The following is a 27,993-nucleotide window of genomic DNA, read 5'->3' as shown; positions in this document are numbered from 1 at the left end:
TGCTCTATCGCTGACAGTGTGTCATCGTCATACAGGTCAACATGCTTAGGTCAGTCCCAAGGTCACAGTGACCAGACCAAAACAAGGTCGGTGTGAAAGAGGAAGCTTCTTTATTTACTGGAGCACAGGCATAGAACTGCTATCACTGGTAGGGTGCGAGGTAAGGGGAGAAGGCATAATGTAGGAAGTTGCACATTACGCACCTTTACAGCCCAAAAGTAATTCATACATGGTTCTGCAACTTTTAAGCAATGCTAAAGCGTTGGCAGCATTGACTAAAGCATCGGCAATCTTGTCACTTCCATTGTTCAGCAAAACTACCGACTCTGATGACAGGGGATGCGTGTGCTTTCAAAGGTTATTCAACCTTCTGCTTTCGATCATCTCTGTTTGGTTTTCATTATTTTGTGGACTATTCCCCACTGTATGTGTACGTCCAGTGGCTGATGGAGGTTAGGGGGACTTAAGCCTAAATGTCACGTGTTGTGCAACTATTATTCTAACTAGTATATTGCAGGCCTCTCGTATACAGTACATATAGTTTTTCTCTTCATTGCAGTGTGTAGTCATGGGTATAATATTTAGATTTCGCACACATGACTGTAATATATATATGAGCATTTTATATGGGAAATGAAAATGTCAGTTTATCAGAGTGACACTTATTTTTATAATTGTAATCAATATTGTAGCATTTGGCACAGAACTTGAATTACATTACTCTACAAACTAGATATCAGAGTCATTCTCTTACTAGGTTCCATTCACAATATATGCTTGTTTTCCGTTTTCCGTTCCCTAACGGCACCCGCTAATGGATTTCATTTTCCAAGTCTTACCACAACATTATTTTAGCACTAAAACTGAATAAGTCAGACCTAAAAACCCGATATAGATTAAAGAATCCTTCCTTCAACATGCCCCACTACAATTTTTATGCCTATTCGTCTTCTTCACACATTTATAAATACTGTATATCCATTTAAGATGTAACATATTTGAAAGCTGCGCAAAGTCAAACTGAAATTTGATTGATTACACATCTGGGATCCCTACGATTCGTGAATGTGCTGGATGGAGACACTTTTACGTGGCGAAACCAGGATTACCAGACCCTTGAGCTTAGAATAGGACAGACTCATCGTGGTATGTGGTGATTTAAGAGAAAAAAGGACAGATTTATAAATGGATTCATATATATTTATTTACTATCTATCTATCTACCCATCTATTTCCAGATGCTTTAATCCCGGAAGCGGAGGCCAAAACAAAGCGTCTCCATGTCGCCCTGTCCCTCGTCATTTCATTGCCCTCCCCGCATCTAACCCCCCTCTCTCAAATACCTCTCCACTCCGTCCTTTCATCTCATCCTCGGCCTCCCCTCCCTCTCCCCCCTCCTCCACTTAACTTACACACATTCTCCTCGTTAATCTCTCGCTCTCCATCCTCTCCATATGGCCAAACCACTTCAGTGTATTTCTCCTAACTCTATCTATCACATCCACATCCACACCACAATGCTCCCTGACTCCTCTTTTGTTAGAGTGTCTCTCCATGTAACTACTCATGCTCCTCTCAAATAACTCATTTCCACCGTTCTCACTCTTGACTTGTGTCCTTCCAACAAGGTCCATGCTTCACTTCCATACCTTAGTATCACAATATTATCATGCAAGACTTTTTTACTTCCATGCTCAATTCCTTTTTCCTTATCACTGCTTTCAAAGAACCAGCCACCTTTCGTCTTTGCTGTACTCTTTCAAGCACTTCATCCTCCAAACTGCCATCCATACTCTTCACACTACCGAAGTAGTTACATGCGTTCACATTTTCCATTTCCTCACTATCCAACCTCAGTGTACATTCAATGATTTCATTTCTCTCCATTTCTTCCGAAGACCATAACTTTACTCTTCCCCACGTTCACTTTCAGATTCCGTTTCCTACACACTTTCCCAAACTCTTTCACCAAGCCATGCAGTTCCCCTTCGTCTTCCCTTAACAATACCGTATCACTGCAAAAAACAATTCAGGAAATTTGCAAACGCTGCCCTCTCTCATTAGAGCTGCTCCAACATCCACTGCTCTATTATGTTTCTCTTGTTTAACCCCATCCATATACAGATTGAACAATCATGGAGACATGACACATCCCTGTTTCAGTCCAACATTCAGTCAGAAATATTCACTCAGTTCACTAACCAAACAAAATGCAGCTTAGCGCCCTCATACATACTCTACACGGCATTCAACAACTTCCCATTTACTCCTTATACTCTAAGTATTTTCCACATTCCATGTCAATCCCATCTTTCATATGCTTTCTCCAAATCCATGAAGGCTGCATAAAACTTCTTTCCTTTCTCTAGACCTAGGATTGAATATCTCATCTACACAACCTCTGCCCTTCCTAAAACCTCCCTGTTCTTCTCCAATTAATTCCTCTGTTATTTCCCAAACTTTGTTAGTTAGTATCCTTACATATACTTTGCCTATTACACTAGCAAGACAAATTCCCCTATAATTACTACATTTCTCTTTCTCCTTTTCTTTTGTCTGGGTGAATTATTATATCTGACTTCCAATCCTCCGGGACTTTACCTTCCTCCCAGGTCAATCTACACATCTTCCATATCCTTTTTACTACCGGTACTATCTCTCCCCCGTGCTTCAACACTTCACCACATGTTCCATCAATTCCTGGGGCTTTCCCCATTTTGACTTTCTTCATTGCCTGCACTTCTTCCATCCTACTGATCTCTTCTTCTCTTCTCACCACCCTCCTTCCCCTAGCCATTCCTCAGCCACTTATACTTGGGTTACTTTCATTTTCTATGTTTAACAATTCTTTAAAGTGTTATCTCTATCTGCTCACTTTTCCTCCCGCTCCATCAACAATTTACCCTTTTTTTCATTCACTCTCCGACTAATTTCTTTATCACCCTGTCTAATTCTCTTTATATACCTCCTTGCAGAACATTTTCTTACAAGCTCCCCACTTTGCACTCATATTCCTTTCGAAAACCTCATCCATTCTCTTCTTAACTTTTCTCACTAATCTTTTCACCTCTCACTTCCTCTCTCTACATAACTCTCTCTTTCGTCTCTCAACTTCTTCCATGCTTCTGCATCCCATCCACTCACTGTATGCTTTCTTCTTTTGCGCCACAACTTGCCACGCCTCTTCATTCCACCATGCTTTTCTTTGCACCCCCTTTCGTCTTCTCTTCTCCCTACACACCACCTTACATACTGCACAGATTTCTTCTGTGAAAATCTTGCACACACCTTCCACATCCCCCATCTGCTCTAAATCATATTTACCCAATCGCTCCTCCACGGCTCTCTTATATTCTGCTTTTTTCCATTCACTTGCAGCCTTTCTACCCTCCTTGTATGGACTACTTCCTCCTGTCCTTCCCTCCTTCTATTCCTCCATTGCACTTGAACCTTGACTTTCACGCCCATGTGGTGGTCAGAAAATTCACTCCCCCAACCTCGGTATGCTCTTGCATCCATTACATACCTTCACATTCTGTCATCCACACACACATAATCAATCATTGCCTTCCGTTCATTCAGTTGACTACCCACCCTTCTCATCACTCGCCGCGTATACCTGTGGATAATTTTGCGCCTGAATAGGGTATTGGCTATAACATCAACCTCCTCCCTGCACAAATGTTCGCCAAAGCATTGCCATTCTCATCCATTTCTGCAGGCATACCCCACTCACCAACTATTCCATCGACCTTCACATTCCCTACATTTCCATTCATATCTCCAATAAAAAACACTTTCTCATTCCTCTCAAACTTTTCCATGAGCGCTTCCACGTTTGCCAAGAAGTCTTCTTTCACTCTGCTCGCACGATTTTGTGTTAGCTCTCTCTCTCTCTCTCTCTCTCTCACACACACACACACACACACACACACACACACACACACACACACACACACACACACACACACACACACACACACACACACACACACTTTTGTATTCCTACTTTCATTCATACCCACACAATCCTTGAACCAACTGATCCATACTCTCTTAAATTTTCCTTTCATCTTGCACAAAACAGTACATACACCCTCTTTTGCTCTCTCATTCTTATCTACCCCCGCTTATATACCCCATCCATACTCCCACTCTCACATTATCACCTCCCCGTTTAGTCTCAGTAAATCCACATATGTCTTCTTTTGCACCCTCAAGCACCTGAACAATCTCTCACCTCATCATTCGCATCCCTTACATTCCATGTTGCACTCTGTATCATGTCCTTTGTTCGGTCCTTGGTCGTCACCTGCTGCTCCGTTCTGGTCCACCGTTTCTTGTTTGTATTTTTAATTAGTTGTTTTCCTGTGAGGGGCACTAACCCTCCGACAACCCACTTGCTGATACTTAGGGAACACGTGTTTGTTGGTTATAAGGTTACCACCCAGCGTATCAAATGATTTCCTGGTTTACAGGAAATAATTTGGCTTGTCACTCAATGCAGAGGTACCCAAAATAGAGCATCACTGCACCAAGTGAGTGGATGATGGGTGCTCCCACCGACCACTATTCATTTACACATATAATATTGTACTGTATGAGAGAGAGAGAGAGAGAGAGAGAGAGAGAGAGAGAGAGAGAGAGAGAGAGAGAGAGATGACTGATTCAAATGTTTTGTTATTGTAAAAGAATACAAGGTACACATATTCGACAAAAGGAAGTGGTTAAAAGAGACGGTGGGTCCTGCTGCATATCTTCAGCACTACATATACATCCAGTTGCAAAGTGAAGCAAAATTAATAAAGTGTTTCCTTTACATATATGATAAAAGCACCAGTACAACGTTATAAAAATATAATCTGAGCGGCACTTCCAATAGCATGGGGCCGAGGACAACATCCCTGTCCCTGGGTTGTATGGATCTCTGACAGTGGGCAAGACACGTCCGTCCAGCACCGTCACAACACCCTGCCACTCTTGTCTCTCATGCTCGCTCTCAATTTCACTACTCTCTTTATTTGACATGAGCTTCCTTGCTGCACTCTGTTTATTCTGTGATTTACTGCGCCCGGCAGTAATACTCCAGGAAATACTTGGACATTTCCATGACTCAACCAAACGAAGTAAATTCATTAGTGGCTATGAATAAACCACCCAGATCTGTCTATGGAGCTTGTATACAGATGAAGTATTTACTGAGAAGTGTAACGAATGTTTTTAACGTCAACACTGGCTGCACAATTGTATGCTTGTAAAAATTTGGATGTGAAGAAAAAGGCCAGAAGAGGATAGTTTTAAACTGACCTAGGCCCGACAGCAGAACTGGATGTGGCAGGGGTAAACCAGTTCTGCTGTCGGGCCCTGCTGCGGATGTCACTGATTGCATTGCCCAGTTGACCCTTGTGCGGTGTGGTGCGGTGAGGATCTGTCCGTTCTCCCCTTTGGGGCTAAGATGCGAATGAATGTGTTTGAATGGATGAGTAAATGGAGAGTGAGTCGTCCTGTCTCGGCTACCTCCCTTTCCTTGGGGGAAGCAGCCTAGGTATATAGATAGATAGATAGTTTAAAAGAAGTAAAATGGCTTTCAGGTCACAAAAAGACAGACTGTCCTTGAAAGGATAAACCTGGCAACCCTGGGCGGCACCTACATAACTGAATGGCAAAGCTGCTCGGTTATAAAGACATCCCTCAACTCCCTCCTGATCCCATGAAAAAAGAATGGTTGGCTGCACTTTAAAAGACAGTTTCAACCTACACTCTACCAGGTTCACTACCCAATGAACCTGGGGCTAAAACAGCATGGTTCATGGATCCACCAAAATATAAAGTACCAACAATATCCAGGTTCACACCAGAAACGCGGCTAGTGGTACTTGCCTAATCCATATCCTATATTTTATAGCATATTTCTCAAACTAAAAATTATTTCGTTTTACTGCAAAAATTCTCCATCTGTCTGTCTGTCTGTCTGTCTGTCTCTGTCTTTGTCTCTCTGAAACAGCGTGTGTGGCCGAACAATGCAACCATTACAATTTTTTATGGTCTTTTCGTGTGTAATTATCGGAAACGGTGCTGAAAGTGAAAATGTGCGAAGGCGTGTGGTGGTGAGAGTAATAATAATAATAATAATAATAATAATAATAATAGTAATAATAATAATAATAACAATAATAATAACAACAATAATAATAACAAAAATATAATAATAATAATAATAATAATAATAATAATAATAATAATTTCTTCCAATAACAGGGAGATGGGAGAGATTATGTGTTTACCCCTGTTTGTCTGTTTGTCCACTAGATATCCCAAAATGTTACTGCTAATTTTCAATGCAATTTTGTGTATACGTGGACCATGGGCCAAGGAAGAGTCGATTTAATATGGGTGGTGCTCTGAGTTCGGGTCTCGGTTCAGGCCTGTTTTTTTTCAATATTTTATTTGTCAACAAAATATCTCAAAATGTTAATGATGGATTTTAATGAAATTTTCTGGATATGTGGGTCATGGACAAAGGAAGATTATTCAATTTTGGTGGTGATCTGAGTTGTCTGATGTAAGCGTTCGCGGAGGTATGCGCTTTCGAACTGAGTTTAACTTTTTCCATTTATTATTTTTATTATTACCCCTTCTTTCCTGTAGGTCTTGTTTCTCATTGCTGGTTCCAACCCATCCCATATATAGTTGTGAGAATTGTATGAAGACGATGATGATGATGATGACAATAATGACAGTGTTATATGACAATATAAGTTTCATTACCTCTTTTTTCTGTCTCTACCCCATAACACTTAAATTGTTCCACTACCTCCTATCTCTCTCCATTCATCAACACATCTCCCTGTGAGCCTTCCCTCTCAACCACTGTCTCTGTACTCTTATCGATACAGTATTTACATTAGGGGCTCACTGCTCACAATATTCACAGAACTCTGAGTCACTTCACAAATCTTACTTTCAGTACTGGCAGTCAACTCATCATGTTTGAAATATTGCATCCTTCCTCCTTTATCTCCAGATTCACTCCCATCTGTGCAGCTTTTTTTTTTTTGTCACCTCTTTCAGAGCGCCATCAGTAGCCTATATGCAGTATACTGAACAACCATGACGTGATCGCATATACCTGTCTTACTCCAGTACTGACGCTGAAACAGTCATTCAAACATCCATGTACTCATACTGAAGATACAACACTACCACTGAAAAACTTTATTCAGCAATTTTTTTTTCCACATCATACATACTAAAGCCTTAGTCCTTCTCTTACTCTGTCACGTGTCTTTTACACATCCATAAATATCCTAAAAATCTTGCTTCCCACATTTTTTCTCAATTAGGCCTTATATGTGCAGCTACACGTTCCTCTCTACTCTTGAAACCACTCACCAGATCTGGCACCTGTCCTACTTTCTCTGCCACTCTTCTGAATTCTTGCATTCACCCCCGACACCTTTGTCCACTGGAATAGAGCAATGCCACTGATAATCTGTATCTTTCTGTTTATCTGCCTATCTGTTTACCTGCCTCAACCTCCCTACCCATCCTACCTGTCTACCTATCAGTCAATGAGTCAACCAGTCAATCATTCAGTCAGTCAATCTATCTGTCTATTTACGATTTTGTACGACAGTGCAAGCTGTTCTGTATATACCTATTCCTATTTTTCTCTCAACCATTTTCCTCAGTTGCCGACTCTCACCAATATTCTGCTCAGCTGTCTACTCTGGTGTACTGGACATCTCCCCCTTGCAGCATAACTAGTTAGCCCTTTTATATCGATGGTGTCTTTTTTGTAATTCTTCCTGACATCTAAAGATTCCATTTAACTTAGCAGAGCCATGTGGTTGTGAAGGAGGTAATGAAGACTTTATCCAACCCCCCAGTTCGAAAAACCTGCCTTCAGTTAAATATAACCGTCTGGAATTACCGACAGAAGAATATAAGAAAGAAAGAATTCATGACACATTTCATTCCTACAGAGTGAGATAGCCAGAGGGAAGAGCAGGATGGCACTGGTCACATCTGGTACATGGCTAGTCACCCCCTGATCCGAAGGTAAACATACTTTCTCATCACGCTCATATAGTTCTTCCTCTTCTCATTGGCACTAAGAAAACTACATTTGCTGTTAATTGGCTGGTTGACATTGTCACGGGTTTTTATAATATCACGGTAATTTTGATATAAATGCTTAAATATTATTTAAATTGAAAATAATATTCAATAATATTGAAGAGCAGAGACAATGATTGTCTTGCTACATCAAGCAACGATTACTTTACGCTGGCTTAGCACGATTCTCTGAGAACGAGAATTTATAAACTTCCTCAACAGTACACAGCAGAGACTAATTACTCACAATTGCTGAATTACTGTACTGTTAGCCTCTGGAGAAAGTTACATCACCCCTGACAATAATTAACTAATACTAATAATAATAACATCAGGTTCTTGCTGATGCATTAACTCCTGGCACAACGGATTTTAAGTTAATACAACAAGACTGGTCTAAGTACCAGTTATGAATAGTAAATGTTTATGCAAGCTAGGAGCTATATGGAAAATAAGCTTAATTTGGATTAAATGAAACAAGAGTTTACTTACATTAAGCTCAAGAAAGGAACTGTTAAATTTATTAATCACAAAAATAAATTTAACGTTACAATTCAAATCAATTAAATGAGACGCACTCGCTCACTCACACAGAAGCTAAATACTTACGCCTAGGAAAAACACCTTAACTAAACTCTTAAAACTAGGAAATACACAAAAGAAATACCAGTCGATGAATGCTTTGTATCACCCAGGGGGTGGGAGTTTGAAGAAACTGATACTCTGTGGAGCTTGGGATGCTAGCTGACCTCTCTTCACTTCTGAGCACAGGACCTCTCTCCGTCAAAGCCACCACTAGACTGAATTCAAATAATGTACAGGCAGGACGCACAAGCTACCAGAAGGCGTGGCTAACGGTTTAGGCAAGCAGAGGTGAACGATAAAGAAACAATAGTATCGCTCAGTAGCGCACTTAGTGACGTGCATCAAATCGGTCACCCCTGAAAACGGTGACGAATGATTTGAAAAGTATACCCCGAAATGGAGAGAGAAACGGTTAACTGAGCGATACACAGTGAGTTTTCCACTAATAGTTCGTGGCTTCTCACAAAAAGGAAATGTCGTGAATTGATTCGTGACAGACATCAAAGAAAGGAACCCTTATGTGGTTGGTGGAAAATGAAGTCGAATGGCCCACCCAAAATTTCCGAGGTACCATTCCCCTCCCCCCCCCCCCTCCTTATAGATTTATTCTTGGGCCATCCTAGGATTAGGTATGGTCACCCCTTTGGTCACCCCATTCTAAAATTCATAGTTACGTCCCCTGGCCCTATAGTTGGGGGACAGATTATTTTAGGTGAGTAAAACTGCCAGGCGTTAGCAAGAACAAAATTGTTTGGCGCTGGTAAGAATAAAACTGTTTTGTGTCAGAAAAAGTTATATTGATTTACATTAGCAAGAATAAAATTGCCTTGTATTAGCAAAAGGAAAGTTGTCTGGCGTTAGCAAGAGTAAAATTTCCTGGTATTAGCAAAAGTAGCATTGTCTGGCGTTAGCAAGAGTAAAATTTCTGGCGTTACCAAGAGTAAAATTGTCCGGCGTTAGCAAGAACAAAATTGTTTGACGTTTGCAGGAGTAAAATTTCTGGCGTTAGTCAAAATACTCGTAAAATACAAAGGACGTCCTCTAAGTGAAGGGGTTACCAAGACTGTTTCTGAATGTACTGTTTCTTTCAGCTTTGGGACCTTAACTCGAGCTGGATAAAATCATATGACGTTAGGGGTACAGACGATGAAAGTTTGAGACGGTAAAATCACAGAACACGGCAGGCACACGAGGCAAGCAAGCAAGCAAAGCCCCTGCAGTTCAGGTAAGGAGGAGAAGGGAAGTTGGCAGTCAGAAGTTAAGTGCTTCTCGCAGTCAGATGGACTTGCATGCAGAGTTACAGGGTCGGAAAGTTACCCAGTAAAGCTTGGCAAGTGAGCAGCAGAGATGAGAAGTGGAGTGAGCGTGAAAAGGCAGACAGATGCGATGAAAGTTGAAGGAAAGGGCTAGGGAAATTCGGTTCGTATGAAAGACAGTAGTAATAAATGGGGATATGGTGATAAGTGACCTGACATGTGGTACAGTGAGCAGGAAAGGGCATATACATTAACCTTGGACGAAAAGGATTGGAAAATGTGAAGAGGGAGAAAAAGGAAATAGAACAAATACCATGCACTGAGTTAACAGAACAGGAAAAGCAATCGAATGTGATGAAGTGCTAAAGAAGTGGAAAGGAAAGTCATGATTCTGAGAAAGAGAGAGAGGAACAAAAACTGCGAGATATGGATACAGACTAGGAAAAAAATAAAATTGGAAGCAATGAAGGAAATCACGTGTAGGTGAATGGGGAGGAAAGACAGATTATCAAAGGTGAAGGAAAAGGGGAGGAAATTTTCTAGAACAAATTCAGAGTCGAGATGTGCAGCTGAATAAAGGGAAACAACGAAGATAATGGAAATTAGAAAATCATATGACAGAGTGGATAGACAAGGAATGAGGAAAATAGTAAGAATATATGGAGTAAATGGGCAGTTGTTGAATGCCGTGAAGAGTATGTATGAGGATGCTAAGGCTGCAGTGCGTGTGGATAGTGAACGCGTGGATAGTGAACTGGGTGAAATTTTCTATCTGAATGTTGGATTGAAACAAGGATGTGTCATGTCTCCATGACTGTTCAATCTGTATATGGATGGGGTTATAAAAGTGATACTAGGTAGAGCAGCGGATGCTGGAGCGACCCTAATGTATGAGGGCAGCGCTTCCTGAACTGTTGTTTGCAGATGATACTGTATCATTAAGTGAAGACGAAGGGGAGCTGCAATGTTTGGTAAATGAGTTTCGGAGAGTGTCATTGAAACGGAATCTAAAGTTGAATGTATTTAAGAGTAAAGTAATGGTCCACGAGAGAAATGAAGTCACTGACTGTACAGTGAGTCTGGATGAGGAGGAAATAGAAAATGTGAGCTCATTTAAGTTCTTAGGTAAAATAAAGAAGGATGGAAGTTTGGAGGATGAAGTGCTTGAAAGAGTACAACAAGGAAGAAAGGCTGCTGGTTCTTTGAAAGCAGTGATAAAAATTAGGGAAGTGAGCATGGAAGTAAAACAGTCGCTGCATGATAGTATTGTCATACCAACTCTAACGTGTGCAAATGAAGAAGCTTTGACCTTGTTGGAAGAACACAGGCCAAGAGTGAGTGCAGTGGAAATGAGTTATCTGAAAGGAACATATGGAGTTACATGGGGAGACAGACTGACATGTGACGAAGTGAAGGAGAGTTATTATGTAGATGTGGATGTGATAGAAAGCGGTAGGAGAGATACAATGAGGTGGTTTGGCCATGTGGAAAGGATGGAGACCAAGAAACTAACGAGGAGGATGTAAGTGAGCATGGAGGTAGGTCTTTCCTACCTCCATTTATGTGAGTGAGGTGGAGGGAAGGAGAGGGAGGAGGAGGCCGAGGATGAGATTGAGGGATGAAGCGGAGAGGTATATGAGAGAGGTTGGTGTGAGCTAGGGAGAAGGTAGTGAAATGGCAGGGGACGACATGGAGGCGAATTGCTTGAGGCCACCCCTCACGGAAATAAGGATTCTGGCAATAAATAGAGACAGAGAGAGAAATTTTTAGAGAGGAAACTGTCAGGAAAAATATGAGGAAATGGAAAAGCAAAAAGAGAAAAGAAAAGAAAATGAAGTAGTATGAAAGTAACTGCATTTGACTGAGGCGTAAAAGACAGGAAAAGACGATGACCTTTAGGAGAAAAGGAAATTATAATATCACTGATTAAACACACGAAAAAAGTGTTAAATAAGGAGATATGGAAGCAGAGAAAGACGAGAATACCCAAATATATGAGGGCAACTGAAGGGAGAGATGGTACGCTGTGTTAACTGGAAAGTCATATAAATACAATGAAATACGAAGGAAACGGAATAAGAAAGTATGGTGAAGAAATATGAAAGATGGAGGTAACTGATAATAATAATAGTGGAGAGAATACAAGACAAGGAAACACAAATTCAGGGCAAAGAAAGAAAAATGTCAGAGAAAATGGAATTGAAATGTAACCTAATTTATATCTATATATATCTATATATATATATATATATATATATATATATATATATATATATATATATATATATATATATATATATAAACAGAAAGGGAAAGAGAAACTTTAGGAGACATGTAAGTAAAGAGAAAAAGAAAGAAAACTGAGAAAGTATGAAGGAAATTGAGGAGCCGAGATAGGCAACTAAGGTAGGATGAAAAGGCTGATGAAGACGGAAGAGAGAGGAATTTCTGAAGAAGAAAAATGAATGCGATATACAAGATATTAAAGAGGAAATGAAGAAAATGAGTGTGTCTGTGTGTCTGTGTGAGAGAGAGAGAGAGAGAGAGAGAGAGACAGACAGACAGACAGACAGAGACAGAGACAGAGAGAGAGATGATGCAAACTTCTTAGAACTGGGAGGAAAAAATAGAACCAAAGAGAGGAGAGTGAAACAGCTGGGAGGATAGGAAAGAAAATTATGGCCTGTTAGAGAAAGAAAATTAGAGAAAATATGAAGAAACACTGAGGCCTCTCATAATGAAGAAGGCCATATCTAATCCCTCCAGAAAAGATAATAAAAAAAATGCGATATAAATTCTATCTATCTATCTATTTATCTATAGCCAGACGCCACAATCCCGTAAGGGGTGGCCATTGACTCTGAGTTATTTGTTTTACGGGTAGGGGCACTAACACTTCACCAACCCACTTGTTGACACGTAGGGAGCACGTATGGTTTGGTTATATGGTTACCACCCAGCTTTGTAAATGGTTTCTTGGCTTACAGGAAACCATTTGGCTTGTCCCTCATTGTAAAGCCACCTGTAAAGGAAAGGAAAGCAATAAGAAGTGACAGGAAAGATGAGAGTAATAGGAAGAGAGGAGGGCAGGTTTGAAAAAAAAAAAATGATACCACCCACTAATTCTGAAGATCCATTTACTTGTATATATAAACTGCGATGGGTGTAGCATGTATTGTGAAAGTAGTACATGCACAGACAGCGTTCCGAAAGTGAAGGTAAAATGTAGAGACAAAGAGAAGTCTATATACACAAACGCTCTATTACTCCAAAGTGTATTGCAAATGCAGTATATTGTACAGAATGTATTTTACCAACTCAGTGTATTTTTATGGTAGTATGTTGCAGAGGCAGTAATTAAGGCAGTAACTAACAGTAAAGGTAATTTCAGTGCCGCCAGAGGCAATAATGTAACGCTCGTACCAAATGAGTCCAGAGACTAACACTTTCCACAATGTACATCCCTCTTCAATGGAAAAAATCGCCTGAAGGTAGCGAGAATAAAAATATTATAATTATCCTGATACTGGAGGAGTTATATCGTATTACGTATTTCATTTTATCCATATACTGCTCAGTCGTTGTGGTTGACGCATCTGCAATAAAAGGCGCATCTAAAGTCATGGCTAAGAACGCTTTACATAAACAGACCAATGAAGTGATGATGGCAGAAATATGGAATAACGAATGCAAATTGACAGACACGTTTTAACCGACAGACAGGTGCTTATTCTGCATGGGATGATGGACACATACATTGATTTATTTACCAAAAATATGATTGACAGGCATTCTGAAAGACAGAGAAATCGATGTGTCTATAGATGAATGTAGGTACAGTATTTACGTATAAATTGTACCGGTTGGCTTGCAGGCGCCTGGCAAAGACGGACTACTGTATATATTCATGTCGTGTTTTAAGTATCAGGAGGAGCAAGAGCTCTGTAAGGCAGCGGAACACCACTTTCGGTCACTGGGGAACTGATCCTTCCTCAGGCTATTACTCACACATGCATATAGATGTGAGAGGCTATTAGAATGCAGCGTGAGAAATGTTTGTAGAAATGGGCTGTGGTGACTGTGTCTGTGGCTGGACGAGTATATTTCATGCGATAACCTCAGAAGGGTGCAAGAATTTGAGAATATACTGTAACAAAGGACATCTGTATTCACCGTTTTACCTGTACACCTTTGGAGTTAATAGACCTAGTTCAAGCGGACTGGTGGACACATACATTACTCATCGAACCACCATAGGTTCTAACATAGATGAATGAATTCATATACAGGCCAGGATGTCCTTTAAAAAAAATGCGTATCAAACTTCCGCAAGTTTTTTGGGGGGTTATTTTTGAGCGATAAATACAGTGCCAACTTAGGTTTATCGCTAACCCGTTACCAACTACACTTGCTGGAGAATTTAAAGTAGAACACAGTTTTCATCAGATATACCCTTGCCATTAGTAAATAGCTCCTGACGGTTGAGATGCAAACTCATATTGATACAGCATTTTACTACTCAATATTACCCGCAATAAAAGCCTGAAGATTGGCACACTTGTCCATTTCTCTCTCTCTCTCTCTCTCTCTCTCTCTCTGATTACACTGGTTTATAAAAAGTTTGGGGCAAACATGAAATTAGGTGTTCTAACCTAATTTTGGGGTGCTGATTTCAGATTCGAAATCCGTTTTCACTCATCACCTCTAGTTTTTTATATATACATGTATACATGTACGTACATGTATACATATAGGCCTAGACCCAAACTATTCGCAAAAAATCCATTTACCGTCCTATGGTCTTGGAAGTTGGTTTAAAACGCGCGCCACAACAAGCATTACACCTAGAAGGAATAGGGGTCCAGGGCACTTTCGTGCCTTGGAAACACAGTGTTCAAGGGTGAACATGAACAAGGTGCATCTTCCCCCTCCTCATATCAAGCTTGACCTTATGAAGAATTTCGTGAAGGCCATGGACAAGGATGGTGCTGGCTTCCAACACCTGAGCACTCTGTTCCCAGCTCTCAGTTCTGCTAAGCTCAAGGAGGGCATCTTCGTCGGACCTCAGATCCGGAAGGTGCTGAAGGATGAGGTATTCGAGGAGAAACTGACCTTGAAGGAACTGAGAGCATGGGATGCATTTAAGTCAGTCTGCCGTGGCTTCCCTGGTAATACACGGGAACTAGATTACCAAGTGCGTGTCGAGAAGTTGTTGCAGGCTTATCGGGATATGGGGTGCCGAATGTCTCTTCAGATTCACTTTCTCCACTCCCTCCTCAACTTCTTCCCCCAGAACCTCGGAGCAGTAAGTGGCGAACATGGGGAAAGGTTCTACGAAGATATTACTAAGATGGAGAGCAACCACCGAGGCAAGTGGAACCCCAGCATGATGGGGGACTTCTGCTGGATGCTCCTACGAGACATCAAGGAGGCAAAGTGCACCAGATCGTCCAAAAAAACTCACTTCTGACTGTCTGTAGTACTATGATGTGTATATATGCTTGTATCCATGTAATAGCAATATTTAGTTCCGTCAGTGTTCTGTCTGTTTTGTTTCTTTCTGTAATATGCCATTTTAATATATGAAATAAACTCATTATATTATAAATATATGCGTTATAAGAAAAAACGGGATATGTGAAAGCACTAGAGGTGATTGAGCAAAACTGTTTAGAAATTTGAATTAAGCATATCAAAATCACTCAAAAACACCTATTCTTAGATATAGTTATATAATCTTGAAAATAAACAGGAGCACGAGACCCTTGATCGAATCAGTCTATATTGATTCACAACATTTCGGACGGTCTTAGTCCATCATCAGGTGAGTACAGCAAGCTCCGAAATGTAAATATTACCTTATCTGAAAATAGAAGAACTGGATCCCTTAATGGTTAAACAAATTTATCTTAACCTACAAGCGGATGATAGATCCAGTTCTAATTCTTAAAATAAGGTCATGTTGATCTTTAGGATGTTGCTGTACTCACCAGATGATGGACTATGACGGTCCGAAATACTGTGAATCAATGAAGATGGATTCGATCATCGCTCTCGTGCTCCTGTTTATTTCCAAGATTCGATACCTTGGTGACCAACCTGCTACAAATATACAGTATATATATATATATATATATATATATATATATATATATATATATATATATATATATATATATATATATTGTTATGGAACAGAGAAAGATAATGTACACTTTAAGTGAGAATACTAAAAATCACTACTGTCCCGTAAAGTTCCAGGTTCAAAACAAAAGAGTTAGGTAAAATTACAAGTTAAAGTTTAATGCTCAAACTAACAACAAAACATTCAGGACTCATAAGGATAATGTAATGGCAAAAAAAACAGGTTAAATATATGGTTAACTGCAATAGCCTCTATTAACACGAAAGTAGCATGAGTAAATTTATCTAAGTCAGCCCTGATGAAATGAAAAACACTGGGTAATGCTCAGTTAATGCAAGATAAATAATTACAGATACAAACTATTATTACCACTGGCTGACAAAATGAATTCTACGCAATTTACAAAACCTTTCCAGGCCTAAGAATTAACCTTATGCTATACAGTACAAGAACAAAATGCAATAACACTTATACTCAAATCACACAGCTGCTAGATGGTTGGAGACTTCCTGAGAAATTCACAATAATAATAACTGTACAGGGGAGGACAGAGATGTGAACAAAATGAGGAGCAGATCTAAGTGGCAATGATGCAGAGACTGAGCTCATTATATAGGGGCCAGCAGAGCTTGATACAACTTGTAAGAAGGACGCGCAAATGAAGCCATGGGGACAAAGAGATGAAAATCCCGCACTGAACAACAGAAAGGACGACTTACTCTACTATAACGGTAGAAGGGGGGGACTGAGGAAGAACACGCTCGTGATCAAACATGCAGCATACTGTGTGTTAAAATTACACAAAGGATGATGAAATCATAGGCTATGTAACAATATATATATATATATATATATATATATATATATATATATATATATATATATATATATATAGAGAGAGAGAGAGAGAGAGAGAGAGAGAGAGAGAGAGAGATGGATAGATAGATTGACTGATTGATAGATAGACAGACAGATAGATAGATAGATCGCCATTCGCCTTAGTGTCGTAATAGCTGGCAAAAAACAAACCGCCTCCATGACGTCCTGTCCCCCACCATTTCACTGCTCTCCCCCCAGCTCACAACCTCTTTCTCTTATATACTTCTTCACTCTATCCCTTCATGTCATCCTCGGCCTCCCCCTTCCTCTTTCTCACCCCCCTCCACCTCACTCACATACACTCTCCTCGTTCGTCTCTCTCTATCTCTCTCCATCCTCTCCACATGGCCAAACCGCCTATCAGTAAACGCTTTCTCTCACATCCGCATCCACACCAAAACTCTCCTTCACTTACTCATTTTTCAGTCTGTCTCTCCATGTAACTCCACATGCTCCTCTCAAGTTACTCATTTCCACTGCTCTCACTCTTGACCTGTTCCTTCTAACAAGGCCAAGTTTTTCTTCCATACTTTAGAGTTGGTATCACAATACTATCATGCAGCGATTTTTTTACTTCCATGCTCACTTCCCTAATATTCTTGTCACTGCTTTCAGAGAACCATCAGCCTTACTTTCCTGTTGTATCCTTTCAAGCACGTCATCCTCCAAACTTCCATCCCTAGTCATCACTCTACCAAAGAATTTAAGTGCACTCATATTTTCGTCATATCCAACTTTACTGTACTTTCAGTGACTTCATTTCTCTCGAAGACAATAACTTATATATACTCATGTGTGTGTGTGTGTGTAAATATATATATATATATATATATATATATATATATATATATATATATAGAGAGAGAGAGAGAGAGAGAGAGAGAGAGAGAGAGAGAGAGAGAGAGAGAGAGAGAGAGAGAGAGAGAGAAGATGGCTGTCAAAGAAACACATAGATAGATAGATGGATAGACAGACAGAAATATACAAGCAGATGTGCAGCTGTAGTGAAGTACATACATATACAAAAGGATAAATAAATGGACAGACATATAGACAATTCTACAAAGGGAGATAGACAGACAGATAGTGAGACAGGCAAGCTTCAGACTGATTTCTAGCTTTCCACATATTTCGCCTCGTGTGGGTCAGATTTCAAAAGGAAGACAGGTGCACAAAGACACAAAGAGAGAGAGAGAGAGGGGGGGGGGAAGAAACTGGGGGAAAGACAGAAGTACATACAGGTCAGAACATTAACATTATTGTGGGAAATCATCAGAGAAATTACTAATATGCCGGGAATCGAACCAAGGACTCTCAGGTGAGAGCCAGGCAGCATACCACTACGCCATGACCAGGTAAAAATTAACTTACGTTGTCACAATCTTGTAACCAACGTCCCTCCGCCCCCCACTGTGGGCCTGAAGAGGGTGAGTTAACCCCCTGGCCCTCGGGCAAGTAGATGCTTTTAATCTATCCCAAACACTTACGGCAAGTCAGAATGAAGAGAGACCCTGTATTTTTACACAGGAAAAATCATCAGAGAAATTACCAATATGCCGGGAATCGAACCCGGGACTCTCAGGTGAGAGCCAGGCAGCATAACACTACACCACGACCAGGAAAACTCACAATGTCACAATCTTGTAACTCACACTCTTCAGGCCCACAGTGGGGGCGGAGGGACGTTGGTTACAAGATTGTGACAACGTGAGTTTACCTGGTCGTGGTGTAGTGGTCTGCTGCCTGGCTCTCACTTGAGAGTCCAGGGTTCGATTCCCGGCATATTGGTAATTTCTCATGATTTTTCCTGTGTAAAAATACAGGTTCTCTCTTCATTATTGTAGGAAATAAGCTGTGAAATTGTGTAATGCAGATTGATGGATGAACAAACTAAGAGACAGATATACCGGCACAGAAAAAAAAGGATGCATAGATACCCAGCCAGTCAGATAGACAGAGTTACACTTCTAAACATATATCGCCCCGTGAGTGCTCAGTTGAGTGGCTTTTGAATATAGATCGACGGACAAAATGATAAACAAACATGTAAATTTACTATTTCACACATAGATTGGGGATGAGCTGATGGGCTGTGGACTGTGGACAGATGAATAAAACGATACAAAGAGAGAGAGAAACGCGATTCTTTTATCTCTAAAGCCTTGTTTTGAGGGCTAAGAATGGGAAGGTGGGAAATATGAACAGGCAAATATGTAGACTGAACAGATAGAGAAAGAGACACACAGAGACTTACAGAGAGCCAATAAGGGAGAAGAAGGGTATAGAGACAAGTAAACAAGACATGCAGATAAAGAGAAGTAATTATAGGCTTCAGTATATATCGACTTGTGAAGAATGAGTTGGTTGGTTCACAGGAAAGGCAGACAGACAGAGAAGCAGACGTACTTAGATAGAAACAGATAAACAGATGGAAGAACAGACTGATTAATAAGGCTGGGCACCCATCTACTTTTAAGTGTGAGTGAGACGGTGACCAGGAGACAGATAGAAATATATTAGGGTTACAGACAGAAGGATACACTGGAAAATAGAAACTCTGTGAGGGATGATGAGGAAGTTGTTGACCGTCGGTAGATATAAAGATAAGTTGAGATGGAGAGACAGATATGCACATTGATAGACAGAAAGGAGTAGATACATGGACAGATGGACATATAGATGGAGAGACAGACATCACTACATAGATAGACATAGATGGATGAATTGATAGATGAATAGATAGACAGATAGCTAGAAAGATGGATAGATAGATAAACAGAGAATCAGGCAAACAGAATGACAGATAGGTAGACAAATAAAGAGGCATATAAACAAATAGACAAATAAACAGCCATATTCACAGGATGGGGAAATGGTAGGCAGTTGTGGAATGCATGTCATCTCACTGCCACATCGAGATCTTCTCTTCTCCACCCACTGTGAAATGGATCCTGCTGCCTCTCCATCACTCTTCTCCATCACACTTCTCCATCCCACTCCTTCATCACACATCTCAACACTTTTCTGTCATTCTTCTCCAGCACTTTCCTCCATCATTCTTTAACTCTATCACTCTTATCCTTTGTCTTTCTCCATCATCCTTAAAGATCTTTCTCCATCACCATTTTGCATCATACTTCATCATCCCTCTCCATCACTCTCCTCCTTTCCCTTTCTCCATCATCTTTCATCCTACTTCTCCACCCCTTCTCCATCGATCTTCTCCATTACCCTTTTCACTTACCCTTCTCCAACACTCCTCCATCACCTTTCTCCATCACTCTTCTCACACATTTCCATCAACCTGCCCCCTCAATCTTCTCCATCACCTTTTCCATCATGCTTCCAAATCACCCCACCCATCATATAACATCACCTTTCTCCATCATATTTCCCCATCATCCTTCTCCATCATATTTCTCCATCACTTGTCTCCATCATATTTCATCATCCTTCTCCATCATATTTATCACCCTTAGCCATCGTTTCTCCATCACACTCCTCCATCAGATTCATCACCCTAATCCATCACTTCTCCACTCCTCTCCATCACTCTGTTTCCATCGTAACCAAGCTTTTCCATCTCCATCACTCTTCTCTCGTTCTTCTCCATCGGTAAATTTTCTTCACCATCAAACCATCTCCATCTCAGTTACGCTATTGACCTTCTCCATTATGTTATTTCCCTGTCACACACTGTCCCTTGTCCATCATGCTATTACCCAGCACCATCACTTTATTTCCCTTTTCCATCACTTTACTTCCTTATTCACCACTGCCTTCCTTAGCCATCATTATTTCCTTCTCCATTATTCTAGTTCCCTTTCAGTTTCCTTACTTCCTTCTTCATCACACTTCTTTCTCCATCACACTATATTCTCCATCATATTTCCTGCTTTTTTGCTCTTATCTTTAACTCTGATAGTTTTGTTATATCCTTCCCTATTAAAAAAAATACCGACGACAGAGAAACAGACATATATATAGTGCAGTATAGACATATACAAAAATAAACATACTCCTTTGTACTGTATATTTTCCCTATCCTTCACCCGGTTTTCCTTTCCACCAGGCTAATTCCTTCTACTCTACAACATTTCCTCTTCCATCACGCTGCTTCATTCTCTATCACATTATTTCCTCTTCCATCACGCTGCTTCATTCTCTATCACATTATTTCTAGGGGTGAAGTGCTACAGAACGACGCACCCCTCCCTCTTTGTATCTGAGATGGTTTCATAAAAATCGCACATATGAAGGACACTTTTCTATATCAACCCTAGTATTTGTTAGAATTTCAAATTACAACTGCAGTGTAGCTTTTAAAAAATACACAAAATGAGAATAATAGAACAGTGATTTTTTGTCTGTGGAAGAAAAAAAGGTACACTCCTTTCAACCCCTATATTTGCTGAAGACTATCTAGTATTTGCGATTATTCAGAATACATTACCAACCAACGCTGTCATATTTCAGGGAAGCCCTTTGAAATAATGGCCAAAGAAGTATTCAGAAATGGTATCCGTTTACGTTCGTAAGTTAGACTTTACGTATTCGTTTGTACTCCTGTTACCCCCTCATGGGCCTTCAAATGTCATGATTCTTCTTAATAATTAAATAGCAAATTCAAATGGAGAGAATGGATAATGAGCGATTGGTGAAAAAGATAACTAGATCTGACGATTGTGAGAGGTGTAAGGCTGAGAGGAAGACCACGAATAGGATGGATGGACAGTGTGAAGAGAGCGCCGGATGAGAGAGGGATGTCTGTTGAGCAAGGAAGAGTGGCTGTGCGTGACAGAAATAAATGGAGAGAAATTGTGAATGAATAAGTGATGACGCAGCCCTGAGGGGATATTCTCCCGCATTTGGTCTGATCAGCTATTTCAGGTCAGGTGCGGGTAAGGGGATGAGTCTGTTATGATGTGGCAGGGGTAAACCAGCTCTGCTGTCGGGCCCTGCTGCGGATGTCACTGATTGCATTGCGCAGTTGACCCTTGTGCGATGTGGTGCGGTGAGGATCTGTCCGTTCTCCCCTTTGGGGCTAAGATGTGAATGAATGTGTTTGAATGGATGAGTAAATGGGAAGTGTGTCGTCCTGTCTCGGCTACCTCCCTTTCCTTGGGGGAAGCAGCCTAGGTATATAGATAGAAATATCGTTTAGGCCAATAATATTCTCGAACCTCCTGCATCTCAAAATCTGCCACTGCACCTGTTGATTATATAGCCAAATAACGAAGCGTAAATCTTGACACATGATGTGTTGCGAAATATCTCAAACCACTTAATATACGACCCTTCTTTGAATATTCCATTTTGACACCTATTCCATGCTCCCATCTCTCTCTCTCTCTCTCTCTCTCTCTCTCTCTCTCTCCGCAGTATAGCCAGGCCAGAGACACTCCCACACTCTCACCTTTTCCATGTGTGCCATGCATATTTGACATGCAGTAGCCAAAATGTATTCAAATAGTTTTAGGAAGCATCACACCCTCTCATCTTGACAAAGTAGCCTACCGTATGTTACTTTTAAAATGCAACGTATTTAAATAAGCTGGTATGTTACAGTACCCCCTTGTGTCATAATAAACTTATCCCTGACAAAATAAACACATTCTGAAGTACCAAAGCACTCTCACTTACCTTGCACGGGTAGAAAACAGCTTAGCGAACTCCCAGGAGCTAGAAACGCTTAAAATGGCAAAATATTAGCTTCTGTTCTACACACACCAACACATCTCAGCGTCACTAGTTTGTTTTAACACTGCTCTACATCCCAATTTCCCACAACCGATTTCTGGCTCTGTTTAAAGTTCCGGTACGAAACAGTGGACTCACATGAGGGATTCGAATAATTTTCCCTCGAGTCAAGGGCAATCACGGACCGTGTGCAACGGGATGGGGATGCGTCGCTATCTGGGATTCTTTGCCGTGTCTAATATAGCTGATTTTGGCTTTGTTGGACCTTGTATAGCCATTTTTTTAAAACTCTATATGCAGAAATATATTTCTTGTGCATGAGTGAAAAATTGGGATTAAAACTTGTAATAACACCTTTTCTATCTTGAACACAAAGACTACGATTTTGAAAAAAAAAAAAAAAAAAAAATGAAACTTACTGAAATGAGTCTTCCTCCAGGAAGTTTCTGTTCGGGTGTCGGATATTCTCTCAGTGCCAGTAATTCCAGGTGTGAGCCCGCTAAACATAGCTTTACCGCTCCTGACACCCGTAATGGCATGGCTCAGGCAGCTTGACTCTCGAATTTCAATGGGAAATCAGACGTCTTAAATTTATCAACTTCTGTCGTTAATTGTTTTTCGTGCAAATATTCTTACATAAGTTTGGTGGCTGTAGAAGCCGTGAGGAAACTAACGTTGACTCTTAAGATATTCGTTATACTTTGTCCTGAACAATGTAAAGCATTTGATGTGCTTTTATATATCAAATAGCAGTACATAAAATTTTATAGCCCAAATAGTTCTCTGAGTATTGCCGCACACAATCAGTATGATAAATATGAATACGGTAGGCTAGTTGTAACATATGAGTTCAACACAAGTTTGCTAAAAGAATGTTGTTGAGGAGAGTCTGGCTGGTCTGTGTTGTCTGGTAAACGGGACGCAATATTTCTGAAGTTACTTAACATCTTACCTTTACTGCATTCCGCTAATGCATGACACGCCGATAGAAGGTACTGGAGAGGGACGCCTTCCCGCTTTGGCACAAATATAACGGGCAGATTCACTACCCGGTTATACCAACGGGCCTCATTTCTTTCACTATCCCTGAATGTAGACTGGTGGACTACCGGAGAAGGGCAACCTCACCCTGCAGTCCACTGGGTACACATTGCTGATGAACCTTGGACTACGATTACTTCTACTACTACTATTACTACTACTACGCTGCACGTAGTTCCTATTTTTAGTCAGTCTTACATAAACATCATAACATCATTCGAATCCCTCCTCTTTTTAATGCGAGAGGTATCCCCCTAGACGGAATAAACTTGTCTGACAAGAGCAACATCAAAGCAAAACAGGATCAATACCCAAGTAATTTAATCCTTGTCAGACACAAAGCTGGGTACGAAACGAAGCTGTAAAAGGGCAATTCTGGTTACGTGACGACATCCCTAAGCTGAATAATTTTGGTGTGGCGGGCATAAAGCAGAAAGGTTCATCGTTGCTTTTCCATCATGCATTATTACCTTATCCTGACACAGTTGGTACGAAATAACAAAGGGTACTTTTGGTTATGAAACTTCTCTCGTAAGGTGAATAAGACTGCCTACCACAACAAATATGAAGCAGAATCGTTACCGTTTTCATCACACTATACCAACAACGTCATGCATTTCTACAGGCACGGCCATACGACGGAAACTTCTTCAGCATTCTTAGTAATTCGCCTTTTGCAGGTCTGCTCTAAAGGTGGAGACGAGATTCTGATGGCTTGGGTGAATAATGGGTAGTTGTGTGTCCTACTCACAGCGAACTCTGACGACAGGACTTATGATTCTGTGTTTTTCTTAGATTGCTTGTGGATCCTGGTCATGTCATCCTATTTTATAATAATTACAGTATCTGTCTGTTTATCTGTCTGCGAAATTAATCAGCCAATACCACAGAAAAAAATGTTCTGATTCAGGGAAGATTTCACGCCCTCGACCTTCAATCCTGACCCGACAAGAAAGACAACTAGTTTTAATGAAAATCAAATCAAATATTATATGGTTAAGCTCACGGACTTTGTCAGGTTGTAGGTACCATGGGAAGTACACTTGAGGTTCGGGGAAGGGGAGCAGCCTTCATCATGGACGCCCGAAGATAATACCCGCAGTATTCAGGGCAAGACTGAGAGGTCTCTCAATCTTGATTCAGGGAACCACCGTCATCCTCACCACCAACCACCCATTATCAATCTTTATGACTTTAATTTCAGACCCAAGAATGAGGCTAGGTAGAGTAAAGTAGGAAAGGAAAGAGAAACAAGACAAAAGGAGGACTATCAACAGAATATCCACTGAAAACGACCAGGCACTCAATCCTACGGCCATTATAGGAACAAAATGTGAATGTTTAGACAGGCCGGGTAACCCTCATCCACTACCACTGCCAGTTTCAGAATCATTCTTGAATATATTGACAGATTCCTTACTTGTGTGTGTGTGTGTGTGTGTGTGTGTGTGTGTGTGTTTCCACCCAGTTTATGATCGCCAAATGTAATATAGTTTTCCCTCTTTTTATCATTTGCTGTTACTGTTTCTGAATTCTGTCTTACACATTTCTGGTAATGAGAATTGTTTGGATGCTGCTGCTGATGACGTGCAAGACAAGCAATGATAACATTATTTAGGTATAAGAAAATAAAATATGAAACTGAAAAGTGGAGCACATACTAGAATGCCTTGCTTCCTCTGCTTCTCGCAAAAATATATCTCATAAACCCAAAATTACGTTATCTTCCAGCACAAAGCAATTCCTACTCTCCCATGAGTAATGCTAGGAATTACTGCACTGAAGGAAAATTGTTAAACATATTCCTTTTATTTTTGTTTTTAGATTTTTGTGAGTTAATTATTTTATCATGGAAAGAATGAAAATTATAAATCATGCCGATGCAGTCTACTTATCACATCATCAGAAATAATTTGTGCGTGCAAAATGGAAATACGATTGTGTTTTCTTTTAAAGATATACGCCCACCTACTCAACACTGACCTCCACACATTTTCTTTTTTCGGCAAGAGGTCTACCCCAAAACACAACAAAAATGTTTGATTGCAGCAGAAATATAACAATCATTCTCAGTACCGTTCACTTTTGTCTGACAAGCAGTTGAGTATGGAACAACAAACAGTTTAGAGAGATCTCCCCAGAGTTTAATATAATTGTCTCTCCTATGATTAAAATAGCAAAATTACATTGTTCACTTTATACCATACAATTTCACTTTTGCCTGACATACACCTGGATATGAAGCTACAGTAGGTATTTTTGGTTAACATCTTCAGCCACATGACGTAGCTGGTACTCTTTTTCTACAACTACCTGACAATTATATTTACTATGCTGATGAATTTACTAATTGGAAGGGTTATGTACACCATTGTCGTCATTAACTCCTTCACGACTAGGCATCCTTCTGAAACTGAATAGAATCGTCTAGAGATAAAAATAAACTCAAGCAACACGTCACCATAGTGAACAGGCTAAAGAGCTATTTTTTTCAACGCTGAATAAAACTTTCTTATATAGCTGGAATTGCAAATCGTTCAGTGTTGCTTTTCCATTTATTTTTTACCTGTCATCCTGAAGATCTCTCCTAAGCTGAGTAAATATGCCTGGAGTAACGAGAATAAAGAAGTTTCGCGACCTCTTCCACCACACTCTTTCAGTAACATTATTCACTTCAGCATGATGCTAGCTATTAAAATTTCTGCCTCAGCATTCATGGTAATTTATCTTTTGTAGATTTCATTTAGTGATGGAGAGAGTTATCTGATGGTCTGAATCAGGGCTAAATGGGTGTGTGGTTCACTTCACACGATCCTTTGATGACAGCCTTTACATCTTTTCCCGTACATGTTTGTGGATCCTGTCCATCCTACCCCATCTCTATAATAGTTCACAGTATCTCTTTGCCTGCAATATACACAGATGCACAGAAAGTATATCTGTGTGTTTGGAGAAGGGGTCACAGTCCCAGCCCCTTAATCCTGACCCAAGTAAATATTCAAGGTTTTTAAGACAAAGGAGTAATGGAAACTATTTCCCCCAGAAGGAGATATCCTGTGTGTAGCGATATATGCGCACTTTTTAATATAGTTGTCCTTCTTCAAAAGCAGAGGAATTTACCAGAGGGCATATAGTGCTGGTCCAAAGTGGTTTAATAACCCAGGGATTTACTCTAGTTTTCTGGTTAATAGTCTTTATTATTAATAAATTAAATGCTACTGCGTTTAACTTTTTATAGATAAATATAAATACGTGTATTATATTTCTTATAATCGTAAGGGTATTCCTTGTGCATGACTGCGCATGCATGGTATTGTGACGTGGAAAATGGAAGGTCTTCTATATCTTAACATAGATAAAACAAGTGCTCGTGGGCCCTTCGGGCCCTCTCACAATTGTTCCTGCGGAGGGCTCTTGCGCTGCGCGCTCGCTTTTTCGTGCTTCTCACTCGTTTCCTCGCGCTTTGGGCAAGCGTTGCGATCACTTAAGGTAATCCGAGTAACGCTTATGTGCTGTTCTAGTCTAACGTTGTCATTATTGGCCGAAAAGGCGACATTGAAGGGCCCATGATGGTCCGTTTATGTGCTGTTCTAGTCTAATGCTGTCATTTGAATTTTTTACAGCTAACCAATTGATCGTGTTATTTGCAGCTTCCAGAATGGAACCCAAGTTGTCCGCACGCAAGTTCGAGATATTAACCACTCGGCCACGGCAACCAATCTGGCGCTGGGAGAGGCGTTTTTTGGTCAAAATCTGATCGCTCATTACATTTAGCAAAAGTTTTTCAATCGTGATGGGACCAAGTTTTTTCACATCAGTGAATTTTTTGCGATTTTTGTGCCAATTTTGGTGCGATTTGAATGTTTAGTTTCGGCTGCCCAAAATACACACACACACACAGACACACACCTGCTATTGTATATTAGATGAATATTTGGCTCAAGTTTATATTTCATACTAAGATTAACTTATTAAGTTAGACCTTCCTTGTAAATTTCATGAAATAATTCATTGTATTTAAACGATTGTAATCAAATAATATTTGGCATCTCTGAGTCCAATGAAGGAGGAGATGCGCCATTTTTAGATTAGTTCAAGTCAGCTAGCTGACGGAGGAGCACTGTATATATATTTTACCCATTTGTTTTTCCTTCCTCCGTTCTGTTATTTATAAAAAAAAAAATTAAAAAAAAATTAGGACGCTTGGATCTGACCCAACCCAACCAAGACCGCAAGCCCGTTATTATCTGTCAATCCTACTTATCTAGC

This window comes from Coenobita brevimanus, chromosome 2, assembly GCF_032717465.1.
Source record: "Coenobita brevimanus isolate Jiangsu-jjx chromosome 2, ASM3271746v2, whole genome shotgun sequence".
Taxonomy (NCBI): Eukaryota; Metazoa; Arthropoda; class Malacostraca; order Decapoda; family Coenobitidae; genus Coenobita; species Coenobita brevimanus.
The sequence above is the reverse complement of the archived record's forward strand: the minus strand, read 5'-3'. Positions refer to the sequence as shown.